This window comes from Triticum aestivum, chromosome 4D, assembly GCF_018294505.1.
Source record: "Triticum aestivum cultivar Chinese Spring chromosome 4D, IWGSC CS RefSeq v2.1, whole genome shotgun sequence".
Taxonomy (NCBI): Eukaryota; Viridiplantae; Streptophyta; class Magnoliopsida; order Poales; family Poaceae; genus Triticum; species Triticum aestivum.
The window spans coordinates 128,568,733-128,581,443 of NC_057805.1; positions in this window are offsets into that span (position 1 = coordinate 128,568,733).

Below are 12,711 nucleotides of genomic sequence, written 5' to 3' on the forward strand. Positions count from 1 at the left end.
TCGAATGTCCTATGAATGGACACACATCCTAACGCTTATGCATGTTTATGACTTAGATGTGCAACACACGAAGTAACGTATATCTTCAATTAATGAAGACTTACCCTCTAAGTGTGAATACATTAACGCGGAATTTGACTTCGGAGCGCCACGATAATTGTGCGCCGTGTCTGGGTCTAATACTTCATATACGGTGGGTAACGCCACCGCCAAACTTTCTCGAAGATTTTCATTTGGCGTCATGATTGCATTATCTTCATATTTGGTTTGTCTTCAACATTGATTTGTCCTCAATGTTTATTTTCACAATGTTGATTTGGTCTTTTCTGATATATATATATATATATATATATATATATATATATATATATATATATATATGTGTGTGTGTGTGTGTGTGTGTGTGTGTGTTCTGTACTCTACAACATTCACTTATAGCTATGTATTCGAACTTGCCATTTTCTGAACTAAGTGAATGTGATTGGACCCTAACCCCTTCTATGCTTCTACCTCAAATTTTGTCTATCTAGTCATATGCATTCTGTTGAAACGTGTCAAATGTCATCACTGCGTCCTTGTCAGCTGAAGATATAGAGACACACATTTAAAACTGTTTTAATGCTATACCTCTTTTGCCTGAATACCGGAGAAGTCGGAACGACCACCCGACAAACCAGGCGCGCGTGGGAACATGGAACAACTCTCAATGAGTTGCATGCATGCCATGTGTCCATCAGATGTGAACCGCCAGGGGCACCTGCGTAATTGCGCTACGCAGCCCCTCATCTTATAAATACACACTCGCATGGTCATTATCTCCTCTTCCACCTCGCCATCTCGCTCAAACCCTAGCGCCACCGCTAGCTCGCGTCGACGCTGGAGACGAAGCGCTAGCTGCCGCGACCTCCTCGACGCTGTCCTCACGCCGGCCGCGGACCTCGTCTTCTCCGCCGCCGCCATAGGTGTCTTCCGCTGCCAAGTTAGGGCACGGGAGATTGGACTGCTCGGCATCTGTTCTGCCCCGTCTAGTAGTTCTTCAGTGGTAAATAAAACTCACTTTTTACCATTTTTTGATCTATCAAATCCATCCACTTCAACCAAAAGTGGTTTATGCACTTCCAAATCTGGATCTTTCTCTTTCTGAATCTCATATCTTGCAAAGTATATTCACTTATGCTTCATAATTAGTTAGATTCCTCACTTGTACTTATTCATGGATTCGTACAAATCTGGAACCAACTCACTTCAAATAAGTGAATGTCTTTGCACTATGAGGTCAATGTCTTCAAACTGATTTATCTTCAAAATCTTCTGAGAATGCATATGACCTCTTCCCTTCCCTCGCATCTCTAATGCTGTCATAGGTACATGTCCGTGGGAGAATCCCTTGGTTCTCATAGTCTGCATTCATTTGCAGAATACTTACGGCATCACATTGACTCTCCTGAGGCCAGTTCTTGTTTGACAAGTCGTCGGAAGCCTTTCACTATCTTGAAGCATCTCTGTCTGAATATTATGGCAACTGCAAAATCTGCAAGGAAGGGTGGCATGCAATGTCGTGGCAATACCGCTCTAGACCTGCCCCTAGATATGTTTGAACTTTACAAGTCTGATCCTAAGGAAAGTTACAATCAACGCAAGACCAGAATCCAATGGATCCAAAGATATTGGGCTGGACAGTGGTTCAAGTATAACTTCGTCACTCCCGAGTATGCTAAAAAGAATGCCATCACGCGCCCGTGGGACGTTATTCTTTACAAGAATTTGCAACCCAAGATGAAGCCTGAAGCTATTGCTCAAGGCTTCTATCCATGCATGGTCCGAGGACCTCAGCCAGAAAATGCCGAACCATCATCTCTTCGATGGTGTCGTGACAACAATCTCTTCAAGCGCAACTTTCAGTTTGCAAAGGAGTCTGCTGCCAAAAACAAGAAGGCATTCGGACTCAACTTCAACCCTGGTCCGTCTGCTCCAAGGCCGGATGGCACACGTGACGCCAATCCCAATGTCATCGGCCCCTTCAATAGCTTCGATGTGCTTCTCTCCCATATTGCCGCTCAGAGGGCCACAGTAGATCAGTCTGCCGATGATGCAGACTCTGAGGATGCTCCTGCACCACCGAAGCATAAGAATAAGAAGTCAAAAGCTTCCACGCCCTCTGCTGCTCCACAAGCTTCGACTGGGAAGCCATTGCCGACTGCACCTCCTGAACCAAGTGTGCAGTCTGAAGACTTATCTCGTGTCTCCAAGAAGACCAAGAAGCCCAAGAAGATTTCTGGGCATGACCTGACTCCTACTGCCATTCTGCGCAATGAAGACAATACCATCGATCTGTCAAGTGATGAAGATCTTGGAGATGAAGATATGGAAATGTTGATCAAGAGCAAGCAAGAGGAGGAGATCTTCCTTGATCTGCCTCTATTTGATGTTGATATACCGAACAACTTCATTTTTTAATGGTTTGAGGACCAAAGTATCAACATTGATGATCTGCAGCTACCCGTGGACATAAGCGTCACCTTTCACGGAGCCATTGCCAATGAACTTGCCTTGGCTCAGAAAATTGTTGAGCTCAAGAACAAGATAGACTATGAGAAGGCACATTTCAAGAAGCACATGGCCAAGCTCAGTGTTGTTGATGTGCAAATATTCAAGAAGATGATGAATGACCTCAAGGCCGAGTTCAACAAGAAGCGTGAAGAAGCCAAAGGCTCACGCGAGCGCATGAAGTACTATGCGCAGAAATATGTGCAAGCACACAATGAAGATGAGAAGAGAAAAGCACTTGGGCATCCTGGCATCGACCCCAAGATGGCTGCCAAGAAAACCAAGAAGTCTATTGAAGCTAAATCTAAATCTTCAAGGCAGGGCCAACCAAGCATTGTCTTCCCTGCCAGCATGACTGGCTTGAAGCCAAAGGTCCCCTCAGCAACTTCTGAGCAGAAGAAGACAAGGCAAGCCGAAGCCGAAGCCAGGAAGAGGAAGCGCAAAGACACGTCTGATGATGCTCCCTCCAAGAAGAAGTTGAAGACAAAGGCTTCAAAGTCTTCAAGAAAAGAGCGTGCTGCTGCCTCAGAGCCCCTCAACGTTGAACCAATCTCTGTTTTTGTCCTTGCCTCTGCCAATCGCGAGCGCCGCCTTGTGATTCATGAGTCTGCTTCCATAGAGGCTCCAGAAAGTGAAGAAATTCCAGCTGTTGACCCCAACGCAGCTGAAGACATTGGTCATGAAGACAATGTGAATGATGATGAAGTCCTTCCTCAGCTTGAACCCAATACGGTATCATCGCCTTCTCCCACGAGCAGTGAACTCATTAGCATTGGTCGTCTTCTGACGCCAGTTGCTCTAGATGACTCATGGGTTGAGCAACAACAAGAAGACACCCCCTGCAAGACGAGAACCTCCATACTCCACCAGCACAAGTCACCTCTCCGGTGCTTGATGATGACTACATGCACTACAAAGAAAACACATCCGTGACATTTTGGGCCGAATGAATTTTTTTCCTGTCATACTTATGACACTTCTATGACGATAATTGTGACAAAACCCGGTATCATCATAGATGTGGTGGGGTCCTACTTCTATGACAAAAAATCATGACAGAAAATGGGCTTTTTGTCCTGGGCGGGCCGGAGACGCAGCTGCATGACATTCTTTGGGCCGTCCATGACGGAGAAAACTGTGGTAGAAGCAAGGGCGAGGAAAATATTGGGGGAGTTCCCGATTACGGTGGGTGGTCGGGGGCCGAGTGATGCGCGTTTCTCTCGTACGTACGCGTGTGTGTGCGAGGCGTTGCGCTCTAACTGAACCCGAGCGAGGCTTTGGGCTCTAAAACTGAACCCGAGCGATTGCACTGCAGGCTACACGTTACTGAACCCGAGCGATTGATCCGTGGCTGTTAACTGAACCCGATCGAGCGATTCCTTCGCTACTGCTGCTAACTGAAGCCGATCGATGCTGCCTCTGGATGAACAGTGAGCGTTGTTGGGGGTTTGGATGAACAGTTCCCGGTGGGGGGTTGGATGAACAGGAACCCATGGTAGTAGAGGCCGTTACCGCTGGATGAACAGTACCCCGATCGATCGAGCCGGTGGATGAACAGGACCCCATGGAGGGCTGGATGAACAGGACCACGTGGAGGGATGGTTGAACAGTAGCCGGTGGAGGGCTGGTTGAATAGTAGCCCGTGGAGGGCTGGATGAATAGTAACCCGTGGAGGGGTGGTTGAACAGGACCCCCGTGGAGAGGGCTGGTTGAACAGTAGCCGGTGGAGGAGTGCGCGGTGGAGGCTGGATGAACAGGAGCCCGTGGATGAACAGTCATACGTGTAGGCTGGAGGAGGTCGACGGTGGATGAACAGGAGCCCGTAGAGGCTGGAGGAGGTCGACGGTGGAGATGAATAGTATCCCGTGGAGTCCCGTTTTGCGGTACGCCACACCCTCCCGATGAACAGGACCCCCGTTTCGACCGTAGCGCTCCAACACAAGTCCGTTTCCTCCGTTTTGCGGTACGCCACAGCCCTCCCAATCAACAGGACCCCGTTTCAACCGTAGGAGGTCCGTTTCCTCCGTTTGTGGTAAGCCAGACCCCTCCCGATGAACAGGATCCCGTTTCCACCGTCGCTGGTCGAACACAAGGCCGTTTCCTCCATTCTGCGGTACGCCAGGCCTCGTTTCCATTGCATGTTCCATCCAAGCCAGTTGCCTCCCGATGAACAGCAAGCGTTCCGTTGCCTCCCCATGAACCGGATTAAATTGAACTTGAACAAATATTGGCGGAGTCATGGTGCCACCATATCGAACTGACCAGTGCAACCACGCTTACCTTTATGGGAAGGTCCTAACTGGGTCTATTGTCGTGCCTCTCGCCGGTGCTTCCAACGAGGGAAGGTTATGGGCGTGCGGTACCCTGGCCCGGTAAGCAGACATAACCTTGTGTGCCCGTTGTTGTTATTATGGATCCGGGTCCCCGTTTGGGACCATTTATGTTTGGCCACGACGGTGGTCATTGTGTCTTTGGTAGACACGGGGCCACCCAGGACTAGCCCAGTGGGGAGTCAGTCGGAGTCGCCGGGAGAGTGTCATGGCAGTAGATCGGTTTTGTCGGAACGCCGTTGGTCCTCCCGAATGGGAGTGCGAGGCCATGGGTTCCGTAGTGTAGGTACAATTTACTAACCTCTGCAGAGTGTATACTAATCTATCGATAGCCGCGCCTGTGGATAAGGGCTCAGTTCGTGTCGGTCACACTGTGAATCAACAGAAATAATAATAATAATAATGTGCTTAATAACAACCACGGTTTGATGAGGAGATAAGTTGGTTGTGATCGCCGGAAGGATCACCGTTTGAGGGCAGGTATTGGTAATGGTTGTGATCGCCGGAAGGATCACTGTTTGAGACCAAGTGATTGGTCATGGTTGTGATCGCCGGAAGGATCACCGTTTGGTTACGAGGTAACCCGAACAGAATAAATGGTGCATATAGTGTCATCATGTTGCATGCTGGTATCGTCAGATTTGTATGTTCATGTCATGCTCCTATTGTTCTAGCAGTATTATGTTCATGTTGTTCATGCCATGATCATATCGTTCTAGCAGTATTATGTTCAGGTTGTTCATGCCATGATCATATTGTTCTAGTAGTATTATATTCATCTTGTTCATGCCATGTTTTTCTGATGATCTCATGATAATTCCTGCTTAACCTGTAATTGCCATGTTGTTGTTTGTCTTGAATGCTTCTGGTTATTGTGAGCTTGCAAGTACATTCAATGTACTGACCTGGCGTGTCATGCCAGTTTGCAGGTCGTGCCTGGATTGCTTGCTTGTTTGGTGTTGTTCCCATGTTCGCGAGCTAGGATAAATGTTCCAGCCAGAGTCCCTGCAGATTGGAGTCCATCATCGTCGTTCGTTCTTCCGCTGCCAGTAGTCGTTCCACTGCTTCGAGTTGTTATGCTGCTTGTATAGAGCAACCGTGGTTGGCCTAGTGTCGTCGTGCCGCTGTTATTCATTGTAATATCGGAACCCGTATATTCATATTCGTGTTCTAATAGAGAGCATGTTTGTTCTATACTAAGCATTGCCGTATTCCAGAAGACTTCACCTCGATCTCTGGGCTGGAATGCGGGGCGTTCCGGTTTTCTCTGAGCCGGGGTGCCACAGGCTTGGTATCAGAGCAGGTTTGGCTGTAGAGCGTCCTAGTCCGCTGGAACGTTAGAAAATGGTAGTATAGGGTCTGGTTGTTGCCCTTGCTTGCTGCATTTGGTTGTTGCATTTGTTTGCTGCATGTAGTCTTATTTCGGTTACCATTAATCCCTTTTTCATGCGTAGATGGCGGTCAACTTCCATGAGTTCAGTGCCCTTCCCTTAGCTCCCGGTGCTGTTCCCATTGAGTTCAGTCCCACTCCTGCACCTCTCAGCTTTGCCGCCCTCCTTGGCGACATGTGGCATAGTATTTATCCCCTCGGAGATCCACCTCATTATCAAGTATTCCAGTTTTCTGCTGGAGGATGAATTCGGGAATATGTTGCTCATGTTCATCTGTCAGCCCCGATTCCTGTCGGTAAGCGCACCCACAGTTTCCACGGTGGTTACGGTGCTACTCCTGAGCGTGTCGTTCAGCATGCTGCAATGGAAGGAGTCACCGGTGTTCGTCATCAAGAGAAGATGGTGCAAGAGAACCGTGCTTATCAATATTATCCCACCATCGTCGAGAATCCTAGGCGGATCCAATTTCCCTCCGTCAACCCTCAAGATGACCCTGCTATCCTCGCCATGTCTCGTTACATGACAGACGAGTGTCTTCTTATTTCTGAGTTAGTCCGAGACGCCATTCGGGCCAGGAGATTTCTTGGTGTCGCTTTACCTCAGTCTCTGCCAGCTTCTCCAACTCCTCCGCCTCGTCCATCCGGAGTTTCAGAGTCAGCGGCTCCACTCGGTACTTCCTTAGCTTCCTCGTTAGTGCGCGAGCGTTTTCTCAAGCGTAGGGTATAGTCCTTCGTGTAGCGCTTGTGCATCCGCTGTAGTATCATGCTTGTGTGTGCCTGTGTGGAGCAGCTCTGTAGCTTGTTTGCTGTGTGCTTTGTTGCAATAAATCGTTTTCTCGTGCTTCTTTGTTTTGAATCCTCGGTGTTACCCCCTTATGGAAATTATTCCTCGACCGACACAGGATCAGAAGGAGCCGTAAGCAGTACAGATATACACCAAGAAATTCAGTTAAAAGCAATGAGGTTTTCAGCCGACAGCATTGTATTGCAGACATCTGTCCGGATAAAAATTGTATTTTGATCAGACTTTCAGCAACAAGTACCTGTCAGAGATACACTTTATTGCAGCAAAGATTAAATCTGGAAGAGGACAAAATTGGATCAACAGTGCATTTCAAGTCAAAGCTATGGGCTATGCACAATGATTGAATCTGCTACAAGTCAAAACTAAAACATTGCGACACCAAGAAGTCAGTCCAAATACGCAATGAATTCAGTAAGGACAGTCAGACAATTCTTGCCATACAAATAATCAGCTGCCGGACTGACAAAGATATATATATACATGTCAGTCCAATCACCAAGAAAATCAGTTCCATCCATCTCAAAAATTTATTGACGAAGTGTACAAAGATAAGGTTCCCAGTCTGCATTGATAGGGTATGAATGGATTCCCATGCAAGATATTCAGCCTTCTCAATAAAATACTGCAATAGCTTCTGGCATACGGTACCGCGTCTTCCCTAGCAAATCTTTAAGGGGCAAAGTTTATGAGGTATGGTACCCCGTTTTCCTCAATAAGGTATCCACCGAAGGCTTCGAGCACAAGCCATCCAGTCTTCCTCAGCACGATATCCCGGTGGTTTCCAAACGCAAGCTGCCCAATCTTCTTCTATACGACACTAGTACAAGACATTAAATTATGAATTGACAGCATATGACAGTGTTTTCCAAGTGGCAGATCTGCAACAGTTGGGTGTGAAACCAGAAACAGTCAGAACAAAGGTATGCCTCGAGAATCAAATATTTGTTCATTCAATGAGTATGCTGCCAAGTCCATGCAAGTCTCTCGCGTAAGGAAGAATTCACGGTACACATCCGACAACCTCACCGGTAATTCAAGAAACAAACACCAGTGGGTCATGCCATAATCAACAAGTCTTGAAGGAAAGACAACATTGAGACAATAATCTTGGTAGTGATTATCAAGATCAGTCCCGCACATCCAACAATATGATGTTATTAACCCTGTCACTGTCCGGCATAATCCACAACAGTTTTGAGATCTGTATAACCACACGTGAGCCGAATAAATATACCGAGACACAAAACATGAACCAGACCAAGGTATGATTGCCAGATATTGTACGTAACAGTATTCTGGGCCGCGAAAATAATTAAGGATATATATAAGGCCCCGCTCTTTCAGTTGAGGATCCAGATGAAGAAAGTAAAAATGAAAGAGCAAGACCAACAATACAGGTATGCCAGTTATTATGTGAAAAATGTGGATGCCTGATACGCCTCCGTTGTATCTATAATTTTTGATTGTTCCATGCCAATATTATACAACTTCATATACTTTTGGCAACATTTTATACTATTTTTGGGACTAACATATTGATCCAGTGCCCAGTGCCAGTTCCTGTTTGTTGCATGTTTTTGTTTCGCAGAAAATCCATATCAAACGGAGTCCAAACGGAATAAAAACTGACGGAGATTTTTTTGGAATATATGTGATTTTTGGGAAGAAGAATCAACGCGATACGATGCCCGAGGGGGCCACGAGGCAGGGGGGCGTGCCCCAGGGGGTCAGGCGTGCCCTGGACCCTCGTGGCCACCCCGTAAGGCGGTTGGAGCCCTTCTTTCGCCGCAAGAAAGCTAATTTCCGGATAGAGATCGTGTCCAAAATTCAGCCCAATCGGAGTTACGGATCTCCGGTTATAAAAGAAACGGTGAAAGGGCAGAATCAGAGAACGCGGAAATAGAGACGGCCAGAGAGACAGGTATAATCTCGGAGGGGCTCTCGCCCCTCCCATGCCATGGAGACCAAGGACCAGAGGGGAAACCCTTCTCCCATCTAGGGAGGAGGTCAAGGAAGAAGAAGAAGGAGGGGGGCTCTCTCTCCCTCGCTTCCGGTGGCGCCGGAGTGCCACCAGGGGCCATCATCATCACCGCAATCTTCACCAACAACTTCACCGCCATCATCACCAACTCTTCCCCCCTCTATGCAGCGGTGTAACCTCTCTCTTACCCGCTGTAATCTCGGCTTAAACATGGTGCTCAACGCTATATATTATTTCTCAATGATGTATGTCTATCCTATGATGTTTGAGTAGATCCGTTTTGTCCTATGGGTTATTTGATGATCAAGATTGGTTTGAGTTGCATGTTTTATTGTTGGTGCTGTCCTATGGTGCTCTCCGTGTCGCGCAAGCGTGAGGGATCCCCGCTGTAGGGTGTTGCAATACGTTCATGATTCGCTTATAGTGGGTTGCGTGAGTGACTGAAACACAAAGCCGAGTAATGGGGTTGTTGCGTATGGGATAAAAAGGACTTGATGCTTTAATGCTATGGTTGGGTTTTACCTTAATGATCTTTAGTAGTTGCGGATGCTTGCTACAGTTCCAATCATAAGTGCATATGATCCAAGTAGAGAAAGTATGTTAGCTTATGCCTCTCCCTCAAATAAAATTGCAATAATGATTACCGGTCTAGTTATCGATTGCCTAGGGACAAATAACTTTCTCGTAACAAAACACTCTTTACTAAAACTAATTTAGTTGTGTCTTTATCTAAACAGCCCCTAGCTTTTATTTACGTGCTCTTTATTATCTTGCAAACCTATCCAAAAACACCTACAAAGTACTTCTAGTTTCATACTTGTTTCCGGCAAATCAAACGTCAAGTGTGCGTAGAGTTGTATCGGTGGTCGATAGAACTTGAGGGAATATTTGTTCTACCTTTAGCTCCTCGTTGGGTTCGACACTCTTACTTATCGAAAGAGGCTACAATTGATCCCCTATACTTGTGGGTTATCAAGACCTTTTTTTGGCGCCGTTGCCGGGGAGCAATAGCGCGGGGTGAATATTCTCGTGTGTGCTTGTTTGCTTTATCACTAAGTAATTTTTATTTGCTGTTCTTAGTTGTTTTCTATCTTTAGTTATGGGTAGGAAACGCAAAATACCAAAAAAATTAGTTGTACCTACTAAACCAATGGTTGAAGAACCACTCAAAATCTATCACACTCCTGAAGCTTATTACTTCGATCATCTTCGATCCCTATGTGCTCGTGCTGAAACCCCAACTATCTTAGTTGAGGGCAAATCTTTAGATGAGCATTCTTGTTATGTGCGACACCGTATATCTGAAAAAGGGAAACTTTTACTGGGTCAAATTCATCATTTGCAATGCTATGCTTGGTATTTATGTGAAATATATGATTTTACTTGTTCAAAAAACCCTTAGAAACACCTTACCTATCAATGTGAGTTTAGTGATAATGGAATCGTATCTTTTTATGCTAAGGGTGTTTATAATTACTATGATGTTCAACAAATTGAAGAATTTGTTGCTTTTAAGGGTGCTTATGAAATTGCTTCTTTGATTGAAAAGTATGATGCTACTATTTTCAAGTCTGAAATTTTTGACATACTTAAATATTGCTATGATAATTATGCTTCTAATGCCTATGTTGAACCATATATTGAGGACTACTCCGCTGTCCAAGAAGAGACTAATATTTTGCAGGAGTCTATGGAAGAAGAAATTGATGAAACTGTGAGCTCATTGGATGAAAAAGATGACGAGGAGAGCGAAGAACAAAAGGAGGAAGAGCGGATTAGCGACCCGTGCCCACCTTCTAACACTACTGGAATCAGCTAATTTGCCATCTGCCAGCTCTTTGCCGTCTGCTAGCTGACGGCAAAGAAGCTCTTTGCCATCAGCTACCCAAAAGCAGACGGCAAAGAAAAGGCTGACGGCAAAGAAGCTCTTTGCCATCTGCCAGCTCTTTGCCGTCCGCTGGCAGACGGCAAAGAGTGTGGTGGCCCCCACCCCCCGCTCGTTTGAAAAAATCTTAAAGAGTAGCTGTTTCCTGTAGTGTAATGAGAGTAACTCTTCAACTCATACATTGTTTAATTTCCCTTCGTGCTTGCCGAAGGATGATTGCTATGATGACTATTATGATCCCGTTGATTCTCTTGAAGTATCCCTTTTTGATTATGCTTGCTATGCTTGTGGCCAAGATGACAATATGAATTATGCTTATGGAGATGAACTTGCTATAGTTCCTTATGTTAAACATGAAATTGTTGCTATTGCACCCACGCATGATAGTCCTATTATCTTTTTGAATTCTCCCAACTACACTATATCGGAGAAGTTTACCCTTATTAAGGATTATATTGATGGGTTGCCTTATACCGTTGCACATGATGATTTTGATGAATATAATATGCATGTGCTTGCTGCTCCTACTTGCAATTATTATGAGAGAGGAACTATATCTCCACCTCTCTATGTTTCCAACACGATAAAATTGCAAGAAACTGTTTATACTATGCATTGGCCTTTACTTTGTGTGCATGAATTGTTCTTTTATGACATGCCAATGCATAGGAAGAGAGTTAGACTTCGTTGTTGCATGATATATGTTACCTTGTGCTCACTACTAAATGGCAAATCATTGCTAATTAAAATTGGCTTTGATATACCTTGGGATCCGGGTGGATTAACTACTTGAGCACTATATGCCTAGCTTAATGGCTTTAAAGAAAGCGCTGCCAGGGAGACAACCCGAAAGTTTTAGAGAGTCATTTATTTCTGCTGAGTGCTTTTATATAGTTTAAAAACAAAAAAATAAAGAGGGGAACCTGAAACTTTTCAAAAAGAAAAGCGAAAGTGAGAAAGACGAGCATTGTTGAAGTGGGAGCTAGCCTTGAACTTTGTTCATGCTCACGGAAACTTTGTGAATCTTGATTACAGAAACTTTTCAACAAAAATAATTATCCCCTTGTACAACTCCATTGTATTATAAAAATAATGTGCCAAGGTTTGCCTTTAGGATGTTTACAATGCTTGTTGGTTTGTATGGTGCAGGACAGAAACTTTGGCTGTAGTGCTCGATTTTACATATTTTTTACTGGAACGTCAAATGATTCTGATTCTTTTTGCACTGTCTTTCTATACAAATTGTTAATTTTTCCTAATTGTGGCAGAATTTTTCAAGTATTAGAATTATGGTGAATGTTCATATTATTACAGACTGTTCTATTTTAGACAGATTCTGTTTTTGATGCATAGTTTGCTTGTTTTGATGAAACTATCAATTTATATCAGTGGATTAAGCCATGAAAAAGTTATATTACAGGAGACACAATGCAGAAACAAAACATGAATTGGTTTGCAACAGTACTTAGAGTAGTGATTTGCTTTATTATACTAACGGATCTTACCGAGTTTTCTGTTGAAGTTTTGTGTGGAAGAAGTGTTCGATGATCGACGATGTCTCGATGTGAGGAGAAGAAGGACAAGCAGTAGCTCAAGCTTGGGTATTCCCAAGGCACCCCAAGTAAATATTCAAGGAGACTCGAGCGTCTAAGCTTGGGGATGCCCCGGAAGGCATCCCCTCTTTCTTCAACAAGTATCAGTATGTTTTCGGATTCGTTTCATTCATGTGATATGTGCAAATCTTGGAGCGTCTTTTGCATTTAGTTTTCATTT